The sequence below is a fragment of the Orcinus orca genome, chromosome 11 (assembly GCF_937001465.1).
Source record: "Orcinus orca chromosome 11, mOrcOrc1.1, whole genome shotgun sequence".
In the NCBI taxonomy this organism is placed as follows: domain Eukaryota; kingdom Metazoa; phylum Chordata; class Mammalia; order Artiodactyla; family Delphinidae; genus Orcinus; species Orcinus orca.
Window position 1 is genome coordinate 63,762,814 of NC_064569.1, and position 22,033 is coordinate 63,784,846.

Genomic DNA, 22,033 nt, shown 5'->3' on the forward strand with positions numbered 1-22,033 from the left:
TAAGACCTCTCACACTTTCCTATCTTATCTGTCAACCCAGTGATCCCTCATAATTGAATATTTGAGACCACTGGAGAAGCCTAAGCAGTATTGGAGCTCATGAAAGTTATATTTGCTGGGTGTATGGTATACCTGCTCACAAGGGTCTTCTAAACTCCTGAGAGACAAGACACATAAACAAAGTTTATTAAGTGTGATTCATGCTTCAATAGATATTATCCAGAGGAGAGGGCTTTGACTTTTTCTGGGTCAGTCAAGGAATATTTCACTGCAAAGGTGATATTTAGCTGAATCTTAAGGGATGAGTAAGAGTTTGCCAATGAAGGAAGGCATTTTACGTTAAAAAAACAAAAAAAGCAATATGATAAAGGGAATAGAGGAAGGCAATGATGTGATCCATTTGGAGAAAAGAAGTTAAATGGGACTGGAAGGAAGAATAGTCAAAGATGAGGGACCAGATGCTGGCTGGGCAGATGTTAAAAGACTGTGAGCAGAGGCATGCCATCATCACATCGAAACAGTATGGAAGATGAATTAACATAGGTACTAAGTTCACATAAAAGTCTATGGCCATAGTCAGAGTGAGGTGGGACAGAGTCAAGGGGATTAAGAGGCTGGATGGAATCAAGAGAGTTACAGGAATCAGAATCCACATCAATTCATAACAAAGTGCAGGAGGGCAGGATGAGGGAGAAAGCAGAAGTAAAGGTTTTAATTCCCAGGTGCCATTAACCAAAATAGAGAATAAAAGATATTGGCTGGGATTGCATCAGCATGAGGAGCATAATATAGGTGATTCTGGAAGTGCTGAGTATAAGGATCCTGTGAGCTAAGCTGAGTTATATATTTGGGAGTCTAATAGGCAGAAAGGTTGAAGTCATAGGTGTGGATGCAGTGACTCAAGGTAGAACGCCCCTGAATGGGCCTGGTTCCTCTAAATTAGTCTAAGGGATGTCAGCCATACTTCCGAGAGATCTCAAATACATATTCCCTGGTTTACAAAATTCAAGTAAGATATTCTTATCCTTTAATGATGCATGAGACTGCCAGACAGTCCATTAGCCAGAGGTCGCTGATATCATCTAGCCACAAGGTTTAAACCTCTGAGGTCTTAGAAAGCAGTTTTCCAAGGGGCTGCAGAAATGTACTTCTCCTTTTCTTATGAACACCCATAGGACCTGGTATCACTAAGATACTATGCAATCTAACTCCCTCTGGAAAATCAAAATGCTCATAAAATAATGCTAAGATCTTGTCAAATAAGGCCTTACCCAGCCATATTCAAGGAGGAAAGCATTCCTTCTGACTTCTGAAAAATGGCCTCTTTGCCTTCTCCAAAAAATAATGTCAGAACATATCACAACTATTACTGTATATTTAATAATGATGGAAATTTTAACTTTCAAGGATCCTACTTAGAAATCAAAAAGAAGGGCTTTCAAAGTTACATTGCTTATTTCTGTGTGTGTGTGTGTGTGTGTGTGTGTGTGTGTGTGTGTGTGTGTGTGTGTGTTGTTTTTAACCTCTTTATTGGAGTATAACTGCTTTACAATGGTGTGTTAGTTTCTGCTGTATAATAAAGTGAATCAGCTATACATATACATAAAAAACAAAAAAGGTGGGGAGAGGAGAAATTCCTCCCTCTTTCTGCTTACCCAGTTGCTTGAGCTGGGGAATCTGTCTTCTGCCCTGGGCTTCCATGGTTCTCGGGCCTTGGGACACCAACTGATTTACACCACCAGTTTTCCTGGGTCTCCGGCTTGCAGATGGCAGCTGGTGGATTTAAAAAAAAAAAAAAAAGGTTACATTGCTAGTTACTAAGTAGAGAAGACCCTTGTTTTCCTCACCTCCTTCAGGGTGAGACCAGAAGGTTAGTCACTTTAGTGTGTGTGTGTGTCTGTGTGTACATAGGCACACCTGAAATCTGATAGATAGTCCATGATCTTTGAAAATTTGTTTTGCTTTCCCAAAAGTTTGTTTGGTAATGTTTTTATTTAATCTCTCTGGGCTTACGTTTCATCTTAGCCACCATTTAATAAGTTTCTTGAATGTGCCAAACGATAGGAGTTTTATATTCTTTATTTCATCTCCTCTTCTGTTACTTATATGAATGAGATATTAGCATGGAGTTTTTCTGTTTTGGGGGGTTTCTTTGCGGTACGCGGGCCTCGCACTGCCGTGGCCTCTCCCGTTGAGGAGCACAGGCTCTGGATGCGCAGGCTCAGCAGCCATGGCTCACGGGCCCAGCCGCTCCGCGGCATGCGGGATCCTCCCGGACTGGGGCACGAACACACATCCTCTGCATCGGCAGGCAGACTCTCAACCACTGCGCCACCAGGGAAGCCCCTACCATGGAGTTTTATACATAAATCTGAATCTGCAAAAGGCTAACCAACTTGTCCAAGGTCACATATCCACAAAGAGGCACAGCAAGTGTCTGAAACTAAGTCTTTCTGACACAAAAGCCCCCGCTATGAAACACAAGGGATGAACTTGCCCAGAGAAAGAGACTACATGAGGATACAGCCAGAAGGCACCATCTGCAAACCAGGGAGAGAGGCCTCAGGAGAAGCCAAACCGGCAGATACCTTGATCTTAGACTTCTAGACTTCAGAACGATTTCCCAGGAGCTCTATGACCCTGTGACTTTGGTTACTGGATTACAGCCCAGGGATAAGCAAAGCTGACCTTCAGCAACATTACTGATCTCTCTTAATAGTAATAATTATAAGGAGATTATCTCAGAATTTCTATGTGAACAATCTTATTGTTTAAAAATAATGACTTTTTTTGGGCTTCCCTGGTGGCACAGTGGTTGAGAGTCCACCTGCCGATGCAGGGGACATGGGTTTGTGCCCAGGTGCGGGATGATCCCACATGCCATAGAGCGGCTAGGCCCGTGAGCCATGGCTGCTGAGCCTGCGTGTCCAGAGCCTGTGCTCTGCAACGGGAGAGGCCACAATAGTGAGAGGCCCGCATACCGCAAAAAAAAAAAAAAAAAAAAGACATTTTCAGAAGCAAGAAGAACTACAATCCTGCAGTCTGTGGAATAAAAACCACATTCACAGAAAGATAGACAAGATGAAAAGGCACAGGGCTATATACCAGATGAAGGAATAAGATAAAACCCCAGAAAAACAACTAAATGAAGTGGAGATAGGAAACCTTCCAGAAAAAGAATTCAGAATGATGATAGTGAAGATGATCCAGGACCTTGGAAAAAGAATGGAGGCAAATATCGAGAAGATGCAAGAAATGTTTAACAAAGACCTAAAAGAATTAAAGAACAGAGATGAACAATACAATAACTGGAATGAAAACTACACTACAAGGAATCAATAGCAGATTAACTGAGACAGAAGAATGGAGAAGTGACCTGGAAGACAGACTAGTGGAATTCACTGCTGTGGAACAGAGTAAAGAAAAAAGAATGAAAAGAAATGAAGACAGCCTAAGAGACCTCTGGGACAACATTAAATGCAACAACATTCACATTATAGGGGTCCCAGAAGGAGAAGAGAGAAAGAAAGGACCCCAGAAAATATTTGAAGAGATTACAGTCGAAAACTTCCCTAACATGGGAAAGGAAATAGCCCCCCAAGTGCAGGAAGCGCAGAGAGTCCCATACAGGATAAACCCAAGGAGAAACACGCCAAGACACATACTAATCAAATTGGCAAAAATTAAAGACAAAGAAAAATTATTGAAAGCAGCAAGGGAAAACGACAAATAACATACAAGGGAACTCCCATAAGGTTAACAGCTGACTTCTCAGCAGAAACTCTTCAAGCCAGAAGGTAGTGGCATGATATACTTAAAGTGATGAAAGGGAAGAACCTACAACCAAGATACTCTACCCAGCAAGGATTTCATTCAGATTCGATGGAGAAAGCAAAAGCTTTACAGAAAAGCAAGAGATAAGAGAATTCAGCACCACCAAACCAGCTCTACAACAAATGCTAAAGGAACTTCTCTAAGTGGAAGACACAAGAGAAGAAAAGGACCTACAAAAACAAACCCAAAACAATTAAGAAAATGGTCAGAGGAACATACATATCGATAATTACCTTAAACATGAATGGATTAAATGCTCCAACCAAAAGACACAGGCTTGCTGAATGGATACAAAAACAAGACCCTTATATATGCTGTCTACAAGAGACCCACTTTAGACCTAGAGACACATACAGACTAAGAGTGAGGGGATGGAAAAAGATATTCCATGCAAATGTAAATCAAAAGAAAGCTGGAGTAGCTATACTCATATCAGATAAAATAGACTTTAAAATAAAGAACGTTACAAGAGACAAGGAAGGACACTACATAATGATCGAGCGATCAATCCAAGAGGAAGATATAACAATTATAAATATATATGTACCCAACATAGGAGCACCTCAATACATAAGGCAACTGCTAACAGCTATAAAAGAGGAAATCGACCGTAACACAATAATAGTGGGGGACTTTAACACCCCATTTACACCAATGGACAGATCATCCAAAATGAAAATAAATAAGGAAACAGAAGGTTTAAATGACACAATAGACCAGATAGATTTAATTGATATTTATAGGACATTCCATCCAAAAACAACAGATTACACTTTCTCCTCAAGTGCGCACAGAACATTCTCCAGGATAGATCACATCTTGGGTCACAAATCAAGCCTCAGTAAATTTAAGAAAACTGAAATCATATCAAGCATCTTTTCTGCCACAATGCTATGAGATTAGAAATGAATTACAGGGAAAAAAACGTCAAAAACACAAACACATGGAGGCTAAACAATACGCTACTAAATAACCAAGAGATCACTGAAGAAATCAAAGAGAAAATCAAAAAACACCTAGAGACAAATGACAATGAAAACACGACAATCCAAAACCAGTGGGATGCAGTAAGAGCAGTTCAAAGAGGGAAGTTTATAGCTATACAAGCCTACCTCAAGAAACAAGAAAAATTTCAAGTAAACAATCTAAACTTACACCTAAAGGAACTAGACAAAGAACAAACAAAACCCAAAGTTAGCAGAAGGAAAGAAATCATAAAGATCAGAGCAGAAATAAATGAAATAGAAACAAAGAACACAATAGCAAAGATCAATAAAACTAAAAGCTGGTTCTTTGAGAAGATAAACAATATTGATAAACTATTAGCGAGACTCATCAAGAAAAATAGGGAGAGGACTCAAATCAATAAAATTAGAAATGAAAAAGGAGAAGTTACAACAGACACCACAGAAATACAAAGCATTCTATGAGACTACTACAAGCAACTCTATGCCAATAAAATGGACAACCTGGAAGAAATGGACAAATACTTAGAAAAGTATAACCTTCCAAGACTGAACGAGGAAGAAACAGAAAATTTGAGCAGACCAATCACAAGTAATGAAATTGAAACGGTGATTAAAAATCTTCAACAAACAAAAGTCCAAGACCAGATGAATTCTATCAAACATTTAGAGAAGAGCTAACACCCATCCTTCTCAAACTCTTCCAAAATATTGCAGAGGAAGGAACACTCCCAAACTCATTCTATGAGGCCACCATCACCCTGATCCCAAAACCAGACAAAGATACTACAAAAAAAGAAAATTTCAGACCAATATCACTGATGCATATAGATGCAAAAAATCATCAACAAAATACTAGCAAACAGCATCCAACAACACATTAAAACGGTCATACACCATGATCAAATGGGATTTATCCCAGAGATGCAAGGATTCTTCAATATGTGCAAATCAATCAATGTGATACACCATATTAACAAATTGAAGAACAAAAACCATATGATCATCTCAGTAGATGCACAAAAAGCTTTTGACAAAATTCAACACCCATTTATGATAAAAACTCTCCAGAAAGTGGGCATAGAGGGAACCTACCTCAACATAATAAAGGCCATGTAGGACAAACCCACAGCAAACATCATTCTCAATGGTGAAAAACTGAAAGCATTTCCTTTGAGATCAGGAACAAGACAAAGATGTCCACTCTCTCCACTATTATTCAACATAATTTTGGAAGTCCTAGCCACGGCAATCAGAGAAGAAAAAGAAATAAAAAGAATACAAATTGGAAAAGAAGAAGTAAAACTGTTAGTGTTTGCAGATGACATGATACGATACATAGAGAATCCTAAAATGCCACCAGAAAACTACTAGAGCTAATCAATTAATTTGGTAAAGTCGCAGGATACAAAATTAATGCACAGAAATCTCTTGCATTCCTATACACTAATGATGAAAAATTTGAAAGAGAAATTAAGGAAACACTTCCATTTACCACTGCCACAAAAAGAATAAAATACCTAGGAATAAACCTACCTAGGGAGACAAAAGACCTGTATGCAGAAAACTATAAGACACTGATGAAAGAAATTAAAGATGATACCAACAGATGGAGAGATATATGATGTTCTTGGATTGGAAGAATCAATATTGTGAAAATGAGTATACTACCCAAAGCAATCTACAGATCCAATGCAATCCCTATCAAATTACCAATGGCATTTTTTACGGAACTAGAACAAATCATCTTATAATTTGTATGGAGACACAAAGACCCCGAATAGCCAAAGCAGTCTTGAGGGAAAAAAACGGAGCTGAAGGAATCAGACTCCCTGACTTCAAACTATACTACAAAGCTACAGTAATCAAGACAATATGGTACTGGCACAAATACAGAAACATAGATCAATGGAACAAGATAGAAAGCCCAGAGATAAACCCATGCACCTATGGTCAACTACTCGATGACAAAGGAGACAAAGACATACAATGGAGAAAAGACAGCCTCTTCAATAAGTGGTGCTGGGAAAAGTGGACAACTACATGTAAAAGAATGAAATTAGAACACTCCCTAACACCATACACAAAAATAAACTCAAAATGGATTCGAGACCTAAATGTAAGACCAGACACTATAAAACTCTTAGAGGAAAACATAGGAAGAACACACTTTGGCATAAATCACAGCAAGATCTTTTTTGATCCACCTCCTAGAGTAATGGAAATAAAAACAAAAATAAACACATGGGACCTAATGAAACTTCAAAGCTTTTGCACAGCAAAGGAAACCATAAACAAGACGAAAAGACAACCCTCAGAATGGGAGAAAATATTTGCAAACGAATCAACAGACAAAGGATTAATCTCCAAAATATATAAATAGCTCATACAGCTTAATATTAAAGAAACAAACAACCCAATCCAAAAATGGGCAGAAGACCTAAATAGACATTTCTCCAAAGAAGACATACAGATGGCCAAGAAGCACATGAAAAGCTGCTCAACATCACTATTAGAGAAATGCAAATCAAAACTACAATGAGGTATCACCTCACACCAGTTAGAATGGGCATCATCAGAAAATCTACAAACAACAAATGCTGGAGACGGTGTGGAGAAAAGGGAACCCTCTTGCACTGTTAGTGGGAATGTAAATTGATACAGCCACTATGGAGAACAGTATGGAGGTTCCTTAAAAAACTGAAAATAGAATTACCATATGACCCAGCAATCCCACTATTGGGCATATACCCAGAGAAAACCATAATTCAAAAAGACACATGCACCCCAATGTTCATTGCAGCACTATTTACAATAGCCAGGTCATGGAAGCAACCTAAATGCCCATTGACAGACAAATGGCTAAAGAAGATGTGGTACATATATACAATGGAATATTACTCAGCCATAAAAAGGAATGAAATTGAGTCATTTGTTGAGACGTGGATGGATCTAGAGACTGTCATACAGTGTGAAGTAAGTCAGAAAGAGAAAAACAAATATGTATATTCACACATGTATGTGGAACCTAGAAAAATGGTACAGATGAACCGGTTTGCAGGGCAGAAGTTGAGACACAGATATAGAGAACAAACGTATGGACACCAAGGGGGGAAAACCACGGTGGGGTGGGGATGGTGGTGTGCTGAATTGGGTGATTGGGATTGACATGTATACACTGATGTATATAAAATTGATGACTAATAAGAACCTGCAGTATAAAAAAACAAACAAAAAAACAACTAATACTAAACTTTCTTTGGGTTATTTGTATGGAAATATGTTAATATAAATGTTTCAGACATTACATGAAATTTCTAAAAATCTTATATATTCTGGTATAATGTTATAAGTCATAATTCTAGTTATTACTTTAAAATGTATATCTCAGAAATAACTAAATTTCCTTGTGAATTGCATTATTATGAACTTTCATCAAATCTTTAACCGTGGTCATTATTAAGTCTTTTGTCATTTACAGACAGTTCTGGGTGTACTCTGATGCTTTTGCAAAAATGTTCCTATAAAAAGGTTTCATCTTCAAGGAAGTCATGGAAAAGACTGACAAGTACAGGTTTCTGGTAACTGACTATATTGCTGAACTGAATGAATAAGCATTTTCAGAACTCTAATGGAAAACTGATGAATTCATAAAAGTCCTAACAAAAGATCAAGATGAAAAAAAATTAATTACATGGGACTGAGTGAACTGATGAGGATGATTATAATTTTTGTGACTTTCTGTTTGAATTAAAATTTAAAAATCCCCCCCAAAATAAATAAATAAGTAAAACTCACTCTGTTCACGTGTAAAAAAAAGAACTCAATCTAAGATGCAAACTATCATATGTAGGATGGATAAACAAGAAGGTCCTACTGTATAGCACAAGGAGCTCTATTCAATATCCTGTGATAAACCATGATGGAAAAGAATGTGAATAAGAATATATATGTGTATAACTGAATCACTTTGCTGTACAGCAGAAATTAATACAACATTGTAAATCAGCTATATTTCAATAAAATTTTAAAAAAAAGAACTTGAGACAGCAAATATCAATAGAAAAGAATACAAAAAGACTGCCAGAGTGGAAAATAATTAAAATTTTTAATAATAGCTACCCAGGATTTGTTGTTTTGGTATATTATTCTGGGCTATTGTCATTGGGAAATAGTTTATGTTTATAATATATTACAATGTTATATGATAGGTTATTATCAAAAATATTGTGTTGACATCATTCAATGAAGTCAAAATAAATTTTTTGTAGTTTGGTCTATTCCACTATAAAATATTCATCTCCAAATGTACCTCAAACTATGAAGAGTTCTTTTTTAAAGTTTAATAGAGATGTATTGAGAAACTACAGAAAGCGTATAAATAAGGAGTTATGGTGCTTACAAAACTGAGTAGGAGACCATACTTGCCCTCTAGGGATTTACAAACTAGCTGAGGAGTAGGATTTTAAAAGACACAATATGCAGTATATACAATGTAAATGGCATGTTCCCTAATAGTTACAAAGTGCTAAGTTATGACCTCCCAAAGAAAAGAGGGATCATAAACCAGTATGATTGGGAAATAATAGTGAAGATGCAGAGCTCACTGTTTTTTTTAAGTGGTGGCTTTATTTTGGATACTGACTGGTTGGTAAGCTTTTAATAGAGATCTCTTTGTTCATTAAACAATTATTAATTTAGCACTCTAGGCGGGCTTCCCTGGTGGCGCAGTGGTTGGGAGTCTGCCTGCCAGTGCAGGGGACGTGGGTTCGTGCCCCTGTCCGGGAATATCCCACATGCCACCCAGCGGCTGGGCCCGTGAGCCATGGCCGCTGGGCCTGTGCGTCCGGAGCCTGTGCTCCGCAACGGGAGAGGCCACAACAGTGAGAGGCCCGCGTACCGCAAAGGGAAAAAAAAAAAAAAAAAATTAGCACTCTATTATGCACTTTTTCTAAGGCTAGGCAGAGTGATTGAATAAAGCTGACTAGATCTCAGCTCTCATTCATTCTAGTAAACAAATTCTGATATCGATAAATTCTTTACAACAATAAAATAGGATAATATCACAGTGAATGAGTTGGCTAAATGAGGGGAGAAAAAGGCCTTTTTTTCAAGGTAGGACTTTCTGGAAATATGTCTCAATAAATGATAAGTGATTAATCTGAATATTAAAATTGATTTTAATAAAATATTGAGTAAATATTTGGCATGAGCCCAGAAAGGATTCAGGCTTAGCCATTGAACACACATGTACTTTAGAAGCAAATGGCTTGCCTTCAAGATCTAGCTCTTCTGCTTTCTAATTGTTAGCATTGGCCAACTTTCCTATTTCTGCAAGCCTCACTTTCCACATCTTTATGCAAACATAACAATGATGCCTACCTTACAATTTGTAATGAGTACTAATAGGCATAATGTATTGTAAAAGGCTTAGCCAAGTGTTTGGCACTAATAAAAGTGACCATTTTAGAGCATTTGGGGGAATACAGTTTAGTCCAGCTTGACTGTAACATATGAGGAAGAGTAAGGGAAGATAAGTCTACAAATATAATTGAAACCAGAATAAGCAGAATGTGCAACACCAGCCTATTCCTTAAGCTGGAAAGAATCGTGAAATGTTTTTTGAGCAGGGAAGTGATGTCTCAGTGCTAGGCTTTTGAAAGATTAATAGATCAGTTGTTTACAGAATATTTTGGATACTGGAAATACAGAAGTAGAAAATCAGTTAAGAAGCAGTTTAATTACTCCCATAATAGAGACCAAAACAAGAGAAAGGATTGCAGACATTACAGAAGTCAAGTTGACAGGACTTTGTGACTAAGTGAATGAGTACAGGTGTCAAGGCTGGGGGCCTGAGAGAATAACTGAATAGAGATGGCAATGAAAGGACCCACTTTGAGTCAGAAGAAGATGACTCAGCTGTGGGCACACTGGTTTGAGATTCCAAAAGATACCCAGCCAGCAGTGGAAAATGTAGAACAAAAATAAAGGGGAAAGCACTAGTTAGAAATGTAGGTTAGAGTATCATCAACATTCAGATTGTAGCTGAAGCCCTGAATGCTGGCAGGATAGCTCTGCCAAGAGAGAATGGAGATAAGAGAAAAGGATGGTAAGGGCATAGTCCCAATGTCTGAATACTTCTTACTAAAGAAACTAGAAGAAAGAGTCTGGGAATGAGACGGGGAAGGGAGGGATCCCTATGAACGAAGGACAGCCAGTAGACACAAAGAGCAGATTCTGCATGTCAATTGCTGTATGTAAATAATACCTAAATAACGAACTTAAACACTTTTTTTCAGATATTCCGTTTATAGGATGCCAAAAGAGCTAATTTAAAAATTGTTGGTAATGCTTTTCACGCATCATGAAAATGATGTAAAATTCTTGAGCTTTGTCTTTTTTCTTGTATATATCTAATTTATTTACAAAGTCCTCATAGAGAGGTCTTTTTTAAAATGTTCCATTTCTAAAATATAGAAGCACTTCTTAAGGAAATTGTGAAATATTCAGACTTAGCTGAATAGCTACGTAGGAAATAAGTCCTGTCAACAGCATGAAAAAAGTTTCCTTTGACATAATAGCTAAAGGTGATGAAATTATTTTCTCATTAAATGACTCAATTCCCAGGGTGGCATTAGGAATGCATAATATATGAGGTGTTATCACAAAAGCCTTTTTTTTTTTTACTGCTACACCTCTCCCCTTACTTTAACTTTAATTATGATAGAAACGAGGTATAAACAAAATCAGCAAGTATAAATTAAAATGATATAGATTGTCTCATATCACTAGTTGTTCACCCCCATATTTCACATTGTGTTGTACAGATCTGAATTCAAGTTAATAGGGGAAAAAAGTTTTTCTCCTTCAAACAGGCAGACTTATTTACATAAATGAAATTATGAATGAAATTTTAAAAATAGTAGAACTGATATAAAATATTGAAATACACGCTATGGCCAAGTATATGTTAATAAACCTGAAAATGTCAATTAAATAAATATGTGGAAAAGTAAAAATGATCAAAATTAACTCAAGAAATATATAATATAAATAGAGCAATAAACCAGATGAAATTATTATTATCAAAGAATTCCAGAGCTAGAGTTTACCAATTGAATTTTTACATTCAAGTAATAACTTATTATATTATTTTCTATAATATAGAAAGTAAAAGTTATCCATTGTTATTCTTGATGATTTCAAAATTTGATCAACATGAATAAACATACAACAAAAATGCATGAAACCTCAGCTATTCACAAAGTTGGATACAAATGTACTAACAAGTAATTCCAGTAATACATTAAAGGTATAATCCATTATGATGAAGATAGGTTTGTTTCCAAAAAATTAAGTTAATTAAATCAGTGAATTTGATAAAATTTTACATTCTCGTTAGAAGTATTATCGTTAAAATCAGAAACACGGCATGCTTATTCCCTCCATTATTTTAGAATAAGATAGATTGTCGGGCTTCCCTGGTGGCGCAGTGGTTGGGAGTCTGCCTGCCTATGCAGGGGACACGGGTTCGTGCCCCGGTCCGGGAGGATCCCACATGCCACGGAGCGGCTGGGCCCGTGAGCCATGGCCGCTGAGCCTGCGCGTCCGGAGCCTGTGCTCCGCAATGGGAGAGGCCACAACGGTGAGAGGCCCGAGTACCACAAAAAAAAAAAAAAAAAAAAAAAGATAGATTGTCATTCTGTAAAGAGCACATGCTTATCTTCATAGACTAGTCCCAGAGAATTATCTAAAAACCTATTAGATATTCTTAAAGACTTTAGCTACAGGAATTTAGGTATAATATAAACACCTGAAAAACAGCAACTTGAATTTGAATCACCAGTGAGTAGTTACAAGACAGAAATAATTACCAACTAAGAAAAAATTAAAATGTATCCAGAAATAAGCCTTAAAACATTGTGGCAACTATGTCAAGGGAACTATAAAGCTTTATTTAGAGATAAAAAAGGAAAAAAATTAAATAGGAAGATGTACTAGATGGGCTCCTGGATGGGAAACTTAAATATTGTAAAAATATGAATTCTTTCTAACTAAATTTAGAGATCTAATGCAATCTTTGGTAATATGTCATTGGAATATTTTTGAGAATTTGATACATGGTTCTAACATTCATCTGGAATAATAAGATAGAAGAATGACTACAATCAAATGGCATTACATTTTTTGTGTACAATAAGAACTAATGATTTTCTTAAAGAGCAAAAATGAAGACATGCACCAAGTTGATAACAATACTAATATCTTGAGGGCGGGATTAAAAGAACTTGATGGAAGGGGGAGGCTTTTTTTTTCTTTGTTTCTATATTTATTTTAGTGGGAATGATTTTTACTTTCTTCTGACTGTAATTTTCAATTTTTAAAAGATCCTATTAAAACAATAAAAAATGATCCTATTAAAACAAAAAAAAGGAAATATTTTAAATGAATATAATGAATGTTTAGTATGTTTAATATATAAAGATATATTTCAGTTCAATAATAATGCTAAATGATTCTAGTAGAAACTTTAATATTACTAGATAATTGGCAAAAGAAGAAATTTCCTTGAAAGTTCACTATCATTAGTAAGTAACAAAATAAATTTAAAACAGAATAGAGATACCATATTTATCTTTTTGATTTTGTGGTTTAAAATGTTAATATTTATGACTGATAGACAGAGGCCCTCCCAGACTCTTCTTGTAGGAATGTAACTGGGTCAGCAGAAATCTTGCCTGAGAGATCACAATGGATTTTGATTTTCCAACTCACATATTTGTGGATTTTTTTAATTCCTACAATATTTACACATTTAAATAGTACAATATTAACATATTCTACACTATTTACCTATTACTTTTATAATCAGAAAAATAAAAAGCATTTTTAAAAAATAAAGTTGCTTAATGTAAATTCAGCAATTAGGATTTTTTAATATGGTATTTCTTAAATCACGGCTTTTCTTAATTTATTTGTTAGTGACAGACATGGTTATGGCCTCAATTCCTCTCCCCAGTAAGTTCATTCATAATATTCTAGTAACTGAAATGAAAATACACAAATTTCTTCTCATAGGGATGCTGGGTGATAGGTATAGTAATAACTGTAATAATATTAGTAATAGTCAAAATATTTAACATTACCATATGCTGGGTACTGTGTTAAGCTCTTCAGAGGTATGAACACAGTTAATCACCAAACCCTATATGGTGGGTATTATTGCTTTACCAATTTATAGATAAAAAACTAAGTGTCAGAAAAGTTACATAAATGTGCAGGACAGCACTGTGACTCCAGAGATGGGATGCCAGGATCTTATGCCCTGCTAGACTGCTTGCTTGGGCTTTTTTTTGAGGTCATGTCACTTACTTGAGCCAAAATGTTCTCAACTCCGCTGTAAAATGAAAATAGTAACACTTGGCAGTGTTGTGAAACCAAATGATGTGATATATATGAAAGTGCTCTGAGGAGCAAATTCTGTAAATTTAAAACATGATTGTAGAAAAAATGGAGTTTAGTTTAAGTATTTAGATAACGGTTCCTTTCTAAAAAGTATCTTTCTTAGTGTCATCGATTATTTTTCCCTGTTCTTTTAAAAAATCTATGCTATTTTGTAGGAGAAATTGTTGTTCTTTGTTGAGTACAATGTCTGAAGCATTGTCCACCCAGTGTTGCTAGTTAGAATTTTACTACAGACCAACCAATCCCAACCACAGAAGCTGTCTTTGTGTATAAGACTTTAGATGCAGCAAATAATAATAATGTATCTATAGCAAGTTTTCCAGTATATATTACTACTGCCAAAGGACCCCTGATGAGATGTGAGAGAAAAGAAATTAACTATTTGTGATTAAAGATGTAGTGAACACTTTACAAACAAGTATTTTTTCTGACCATAATTAAATTTTGGTTGAATTACATTCTATTTATGATACCTCATTGCCCCCTAATTTCATCTGGGTAAAATGTTCTTCCTGTTGTCTCCTTTCGACTTCTGCTCCATTTTACAAGAAGTGACTAAAATTTTAAAACTTTTTTTTTTTCATTTATGACAACAAGATTGAAGGAAGACTGTCATGAGTACAGAGTCCTACACAAGAAATAGAGATCTAGGTCAATTTTTCCAATGGGGAAAACAAAAGTGGGCTGACCTCCAATATTACCTCCTGCCTTTTCTCTGTGATAAGGTACAGTAAGAACCAGAAATGAACTTGAAAACAAGAAGTAGCCTCCTTTAGTTCCATAGCAACCTATGAACAAAGACTTCAGAAATCTATCCTTCTCTAAAATAAAGATTTTATGGGGTTTAGATCTTATTTTCTTTTGAGTAGTTGGAGACTCTAATTGCTTTAAATCATAGGAAATCTAGAAAATGTTTTATGTGAATTCAGGTATAATACATTGATACTTTAATTCTAAAGCTAATTATTGATATCAGAAGTTTGCTTCTCGGTTAAACACTGATTAATAAAATGGATTTTTAATTTTATAAACCTTAATGCTTGATTTAGCAGTGTGGTTTAACCAGTGTTTATAGATATAGATACAGATATCAAAAAAGAGCTTTAGGGGCTTCCCTGGTGGCGCAGTGGTTGAGAGTCCGCCTGCCAATGCAGGGGACACGGGTTCGTGCCCCGGTCCGGGAAGATCCCACATGCCGCGGAGCTGCTGGGCCCGTGAGCCACGGCCGCTGAGCCTGCGCGTCCGGAGCCTGTGCTCCGCAACGGGAGAGGCCACAACAGTGAGAGGCCCAGCTTTAAACATGTATGCACTTGAAAATAAAGTATAAATAGAAGAGCACAGAGAAATTTGCTAGTTATTGGTTCTTAAATAATAAAGCTAACAATTGTTAAACTCTTACCAAGTGCCAGATGACTTAGTTATCACAAGTATTACTCCCTTTAATGCTCACAATAATTTTATAAATAATTAGCAATTTTTAAGTCAAATGATTAAGTGACCTGCCCAAGGACGTGCAAAGATAAAGTGATGAAGTTGGACTACACTCCCATTGGTCTAACTCTACAAAGAGTACTCCTTACCACTCATCCACACTATGGGTACTTTACTTACTTGTTTTTTAAAATAGTCACTATAGTGTAGCAATCAAATATAAGAATATTGGGAATTTAAATCCTCCTCACTTAAAATTAAAAAATACTAGTTTCACTGCAAAGAAAATCCTGAGGTGACTCCATGGTCTACAGTAGTATTCCTAACAAAATTTGGGATAGGAGGCTGTGGAGCAAAGAAGGGAAAACCTTTAGAGGAATATGTCAGAATCCAAGAGGGCTGTTTTTATACTATGCTCACTCCACCTCCCAATTCCAGTATTTCTCCCTATTCTTTTCATACATTACGTATGTACGTACCATTTCAAATACTCTTCCTCTTCATGGAACATGCTTTCTGCTTCTACCCTACGTCATGGCTAAGTTTATCCTGCAGGTCTCCACTCACATGTTACCTTCCCCAGGAAGCCTACCTGTTCAGTTAGGGTGTCCTTCCTCTTGCTCATAGCACCCTGTCCTCTTTCCTATCATATCACGTCCCTCTCTCTCTCTCCCTTTCCCTCTAACACACACACAGTATTTTAATCCTTTATTTATATGTTTGTCCATCTAGTCCATCATATCCTTCCAAGCAGAGACAATGAGTTTTTCATTCATCTTACTGTAGTAATAAATTTTAAAAATAAAAGACAACTATTATTTTTATCCCAAGTGAGTACCATAATGCCTGCCAGAGACTCAACACTCAAAACGTATTTGTTGAGTGAACAAATATATTTCAAGGCACCTCCCAGTTTTCAATGTATTTTGTCATGTGTTCCCTCATTTAATTTTCATGTTACACCTCTGTGCTGAGTGTAATATTCTTATTTTTAAATAACGAGAAACCCAAAATGCAGAAAAGTTAAGAAACATGTCCAAGGTCACAAGTGCTACAACAAAACAAAACGGAGACTGAAACTTATGTCTTTGGACTCTGTCCATTAGTGTTTGCCTTACAACGAAGACGAGAAATCAGTCTCCTAGGAAAGTACGAGGTATACTTCTGGCATACCACATTTCACTCTCTGAAAAACTTTACTACATTGAAGTGGTAGCATGCCACAGAAATTTTTAACTGTACATTTCAAGCTTAATGGACAAAATAAGAGTTTTCTTCAATTCAGTAACTGTTTAGTACAGAGCATAGAGTTAGTAAATAACAGAGACAATCTTTGCCCTTCATGGAACTAAAAGTTTAGTTGAAAGGATTAGAGAAAAACGCAAATAATTTTAACTCAAGGCAAGAAAGAGATGCTACAAGAGAGTCAGTAGTTCATTGGACAAATTAAATAACTAATTCTATGTGCCAAGCTTCATGCAATGGGTTAGATATATGAAGATTTAAAAATGGGATTGTGGGCTCCCAAAAGAAAGCGATATCCAGTGGGTTGAATTAAGAACAGAGTCATGTGACGGGGGCAGTGATGGTGGTGGTGGGATGAATTGGGAGATTGGGATTGACATATATACGCTAATATGTATAAAATAACTAATAAGAACCTGCTGTATAAAAAAATAAATAAAATAAAATTCAAAAACTAAATAAATAATTTTTTTTTAAAAAACAGAAAAAAAAAAAGTGCTTCCCTCCCCTTAAAAAAAAGAACAGAGTCATGGAAGTGGTAGAAACTGAGAGGAAGCTTAGAGAGCTGGTTGACTTTCAAAGAATAAGGATAAAGGTGGTCATTCTGGGAGCTATGGAGACATTAGACAAAAGCTACAAGATAGAAACATGTGGGGCATATTTTGGAGAGAACTAGTTTAATGAGAGTGTTAAAGGGGGAAAATGGGTGAAAAAGAATGAATGTCAGGACCTTATATGCCAGACTAAGGAATTAATTCATAATTTGATAAGTAATGGGGATCCAATGAAAATTTTGAGCAGCAGAATGACATCACTCGAGGTGGGATTTGTAAAGATTTATCTACCTGGTGTATGTAGGATGCAGCAAGAAACAAGTTTTCAAAGCTAAGGATGATAAAGCAGCATCACTTAATTACACCATTATAGTACAGAAAATATTTAGGTGATCTAAAATAAACACATTCTTTTATTCCCTGAAAATAGATGAAACAGTTTTAAGAGAGTCCCCACTGATGAGTTTTCATACTAAAAAAGCCTATCAGGGCGAGAGATTGCAACGCAGTACAGTTAAATTAGATTTGTTATTTCTTGGAACGAAACTCCCTTTGGTAGTTGTAGAGAAGTTCTATTGCAGATTCAAAAAGAAAAAGAAGAACACGAAGCACACAGCAATTTTTCATAGTTATTACAGGTGACATCTAAACTGGCAGGGTGCAGACAAAGAAAAGGCATGTAAATTAGACTAATAAAGGTGTTTCTTTAGACTCATCCATGAATACCAACAGAAGTATATAAAGAGATAAGGAACTTGTCTAGGGTAACTACTGATAAATGAGCAAGCCCAGATTATCTTTCAATTCCAAAATGTATTTCACAGGCAGGTCAAGTCACTTTTGATTATTATTTTCAAAAGGAGTCATTTTTAGGATATTTGTGTTTCACATATAAGTTAGCCAAAATATTTTATGTATTATTATTTTAATTGTACTAATATGTATTACTAAATATGACTTTAACAACTGACATCCCAACCTGCCTTAGAGATTTAATGATGCTTTCATCAAATAGAATAAGAAGATACTTGTCCTAGTGCTATACCATTGAAACTTGCACTTATGGACATTTCATAAATAGTTCCTTCATGATAGAGATTTTATACTAAAGAGATATGGCTTACAAACTATATTGTATTAGGTAGCCCCAAAACTCTCTGTGTTATAAATTCCGTGAGATGATCTGCAAAAGAAAGAAATTTTCTATTGTCAATTACATTTTGGAAATTTGCATGTCTCTTTCTTTGGAGATACAAACTACACATTAGCATAGTCAAGTCTGATATATCCTGCCTAAATATAAAACCTATTTAACTGTATTCAACCCAGTGCTTTCCAATCTTATGTGATAAATAGAATCTATTTATTTTCCTTTCATATCTATTCCTATTCCATGCTGACCTTAGGAAATATTGCCAGCGAACAAAGAAGACAGCATTACATATTCGGGAAATGTGAACTTTTAATGAAAGATCTGCTCACCACTAACCCTACTTCCCAAAAAAGCTACTGGCATTCTGGTCTGAGTCAACCCATGGGGTGCTCAAATTTATCATAGGTGCTCATGGGGTCCCCATAGTCCTATTTAGCCCTGCCTCAAAAATGAGACATTAGGGGCTTCCCTGGTGGCGTGGTGGTTGAGAGTCCGCCTGCCGATGCAGGGGACACGGGTTCGTGCCCCAGTCCGGGAAGATCCCACATGCCGCGGAGCGGCTGGGCCCGTGAGCCATGGCCGCTGAGCCTGCGCGTCCGGAGCCTGTGCTCCGCAGCAGGAGAGGCCACAACAGTGAGAGGGCCGCGTACCGCAAAAAAAAAAAAAAAAAAAAGAAAAGACATTATCTCTGATGATTTTGTCTCCCCTACTCTGTTGCCTCCATCCATTCATTTGATCAATGTTTTCTATGTTCTGACTCCACGACAGGGAGCATGATATATTCTGGAGATAAATAGTATACAGACCCCATGGCCCTCAGCTTCACTAAATAAAATAGTGGAAGAAAGAGACAAGAAAAGAGCCTGATACGTTTCTAAGGAAAATACCTGCACTGTGGGAACACAAATGAGGAGCATCCGTACCGCTTTAGTGGACTAAGTGCTGAGAATAAACTGAAATCTGAAGAATAAGTGAGAGATAAGGAAGATTGTCATACAAGGCCTTGGTGTGGAGAGCTTGACTTTTAGGAAAAAAGTAAATGTGGTACTTCGCTCCATCCATGCAGTATGGATCCCAAGGAAAAGTCTTTCTTATTATTGAATTTCCCTTCTCAGAAGAGTAGAGACTATTCAAACCTTGGTACCTGTAGGGTAATCCAAAGGTGAGAGGAGGTGGCATCATGCCTTTTAGAAGCTTGACCCTCTGCCCCTTGATTAAGTAACTGCTGTTACTTGGAGGCAAGAAGCTAATGTTGGAATCACCCCCACCTGCCCACCGTGATTTAAGTTCGGAGCTACAAAGAGCCAACCAGCTAACCAACAACTCCTCCTACAGTGCTTCCTCTGTGGTTCTATCCAACCCTGGAGAAGTTCCTTCAGGCAGCATTTGACTCTAAGTCATGAAGGCAACCATAAGTCAAGACCAGAAACACTTCTTTGAGACAGAATATAGCTCTTTGAAGTATGTCCACTAAATAGGAGATGTGTTAGGATACTGCTGGCCAAGCCTATATGGATGTTCATTTCTTGTCGGAACACTGATTTGTCTTTCACAGGATTGTGAAATCAATGTATATGTCACAAATGAGCAAAAGAAAAGAGTACCTAAAATTGAAAATGTCAGTATTATTCACACAAACTCAAAAACACCAAATTGGTAACACTCTAATAAAATGAAGATGAAAATGTCTTAAAAATGAGAGACCAGAATATGTTATTATATGCATTGATTCTACATTTTCAAAAGGAAACAGTCACAGGAGGCTGTGAATCATTTATCATCCTGACCAGACCTCTCCTACTCTTTTCTCTTTAAATTTGAAAATGGTGCAATTATTCTGTTATGCTTCATAAAACAGTAAATTATCTCCAATTATTGCAGATTCATAGTAGCAGTAAAATGCTTGTGTAAAACAACACACTCTTGGAATTTATTACAAGATTATAAAATTACAACTCTGAAAAGAGTTTCAAAAACATGTCTAACTCATTTTCCTTGCCTCTGGGCAGGACTGAGTTGCAAATAATTCCAGAAAAGAATAACTATCTAAAGAGATGGTCCAACAATTATTCTTGTTAGCTACAGGGTTCAATTACACTTATAGAGAGACAAATATTTTTTCCATATGCCACAGTTCTTAATGTTTCCTTATGTTTATATTCAGCTAAATTCTCAAAAAAAAATCACATTCTATCATATCAATAAAAGTGAATGGACTCTGAACAACAGCAAAACCACAAAATTAAGTAAAGAAATCTGTCGATGACTTTACCCCATAAGCTTTTGAAAACCCTTTCATTTATTTGCCTTGATATTTCTTGTTTTGTCTAAAAGACAGCACTGGCTAGACAAATTTTTAATCACTTCTACGTCAAGGATTTTTAAAATGTCTTAAGAGTGGAAGGATAATCTACCCTCTGCACAAAAACATTTTGTTATTCCCACAGAAACCATAAAGTAAGCATAGCTTTTCCTCCGCTGACATTAGAGGATATTAGTGATTTTCTTAAATTGTAATTTAAAAGTTTTTTGGGAATCTGGGAGATGCCAGATGTCCCCTAAAGTTTTATCCTATGTACTATTCTCCTTTTGTCACTCAGCACACCATCAAGGCTCTCCTCTAGAAACTGTCCTTCCACAATTTAGGGCTGCTTTGAGGATTTCTAGAACAGTTCTGAGACCATGTATTTGTCAGTCAAATCTGTATTCAATTCCTATGAAGTTTCTCTCTTCCCCGTACTCTGAAAGTTACAAGGAGCAGAGGGGTAGACGCTAGTGATATGAAAATAGTAGCGTACAACCTCTGGCGTGAGAAAGATCTGTTTGACACCTGGTTCTGTCACTAACAAGCCAGTTGACCTTGGAAACGTCATTTATTATTGTCTGAGTTTCAGACCCTTTGGCCTTTAAATGGAAATGATAATGCCCACCTCAGAGGGAGAAACGGATTGAGATAATTGATGGAAAGCAAATAGCAGCCAGGCACATTGGTCCTCAGTCCATGTCTGCAGTTATCGTTTTCTATCATCGCTGGCGTTCTTGTTGTTAGTATTACTGTGTCTGTTGGGAACGATAGGGCACGAAGGCCGAAAAGCCCAGAGGAGTTTAGGATTGGTATCAGTGCCCCCAGAGAAGTGGTTGGAATGTGCACGATGTACAGTGGGGGAGACGCTGGGAGACTAGTAAGAAAGCAAAGTGTTTCCTCCACGTATTGATGTAAGAGGCACACAAAATCGCTAGCAAAGCAGAAAACCCTCTCATAAGTATCCCACCTTAGGTGGAGACACAAGGCTCAGGGTATTAACGTAACACACCCAACACGATTGAACAAGGACTCAAACCCAGGATTTCTGCGTCCAAAGTCAGTGCTTTATCTGCTTATACCA

General features: G+C 36.7%; 1 protein-coding gene and 1 long non-coding RNA gene across 4 annotated transcripts in view; one reads left to right on the top strand and one right to left on the bottom strand.

The window, feature by feature from the left end:
• SYT1 (synaptotagmin 1) overlaps positions 1-22,033 on the top strand; it is a 540,189-nt gene that overhangs the window by 232,070 nt on the left and 286,086 nt on the right. The gene's annotated exons all lie outside the window — the stretch shown is intronic.
• The window catches only part of LOC117201968 (uncharacterized), a 314,961-nt gene that overhangs the window by 50,311 nt on the left and 242,617 nt on the right, over positions 1-22,033 (bottom strand). Inside the window, exon 2 of the long non-coding RNA XR_007470358.1 lies at positions 1,656-1,773. This is a non-coding gene — a long non-coding RNA (uncharacterized LOC117201968). The remainder of the gene's footprint in view (positions 1-1,655; positions 1,774-22,033) is intronic.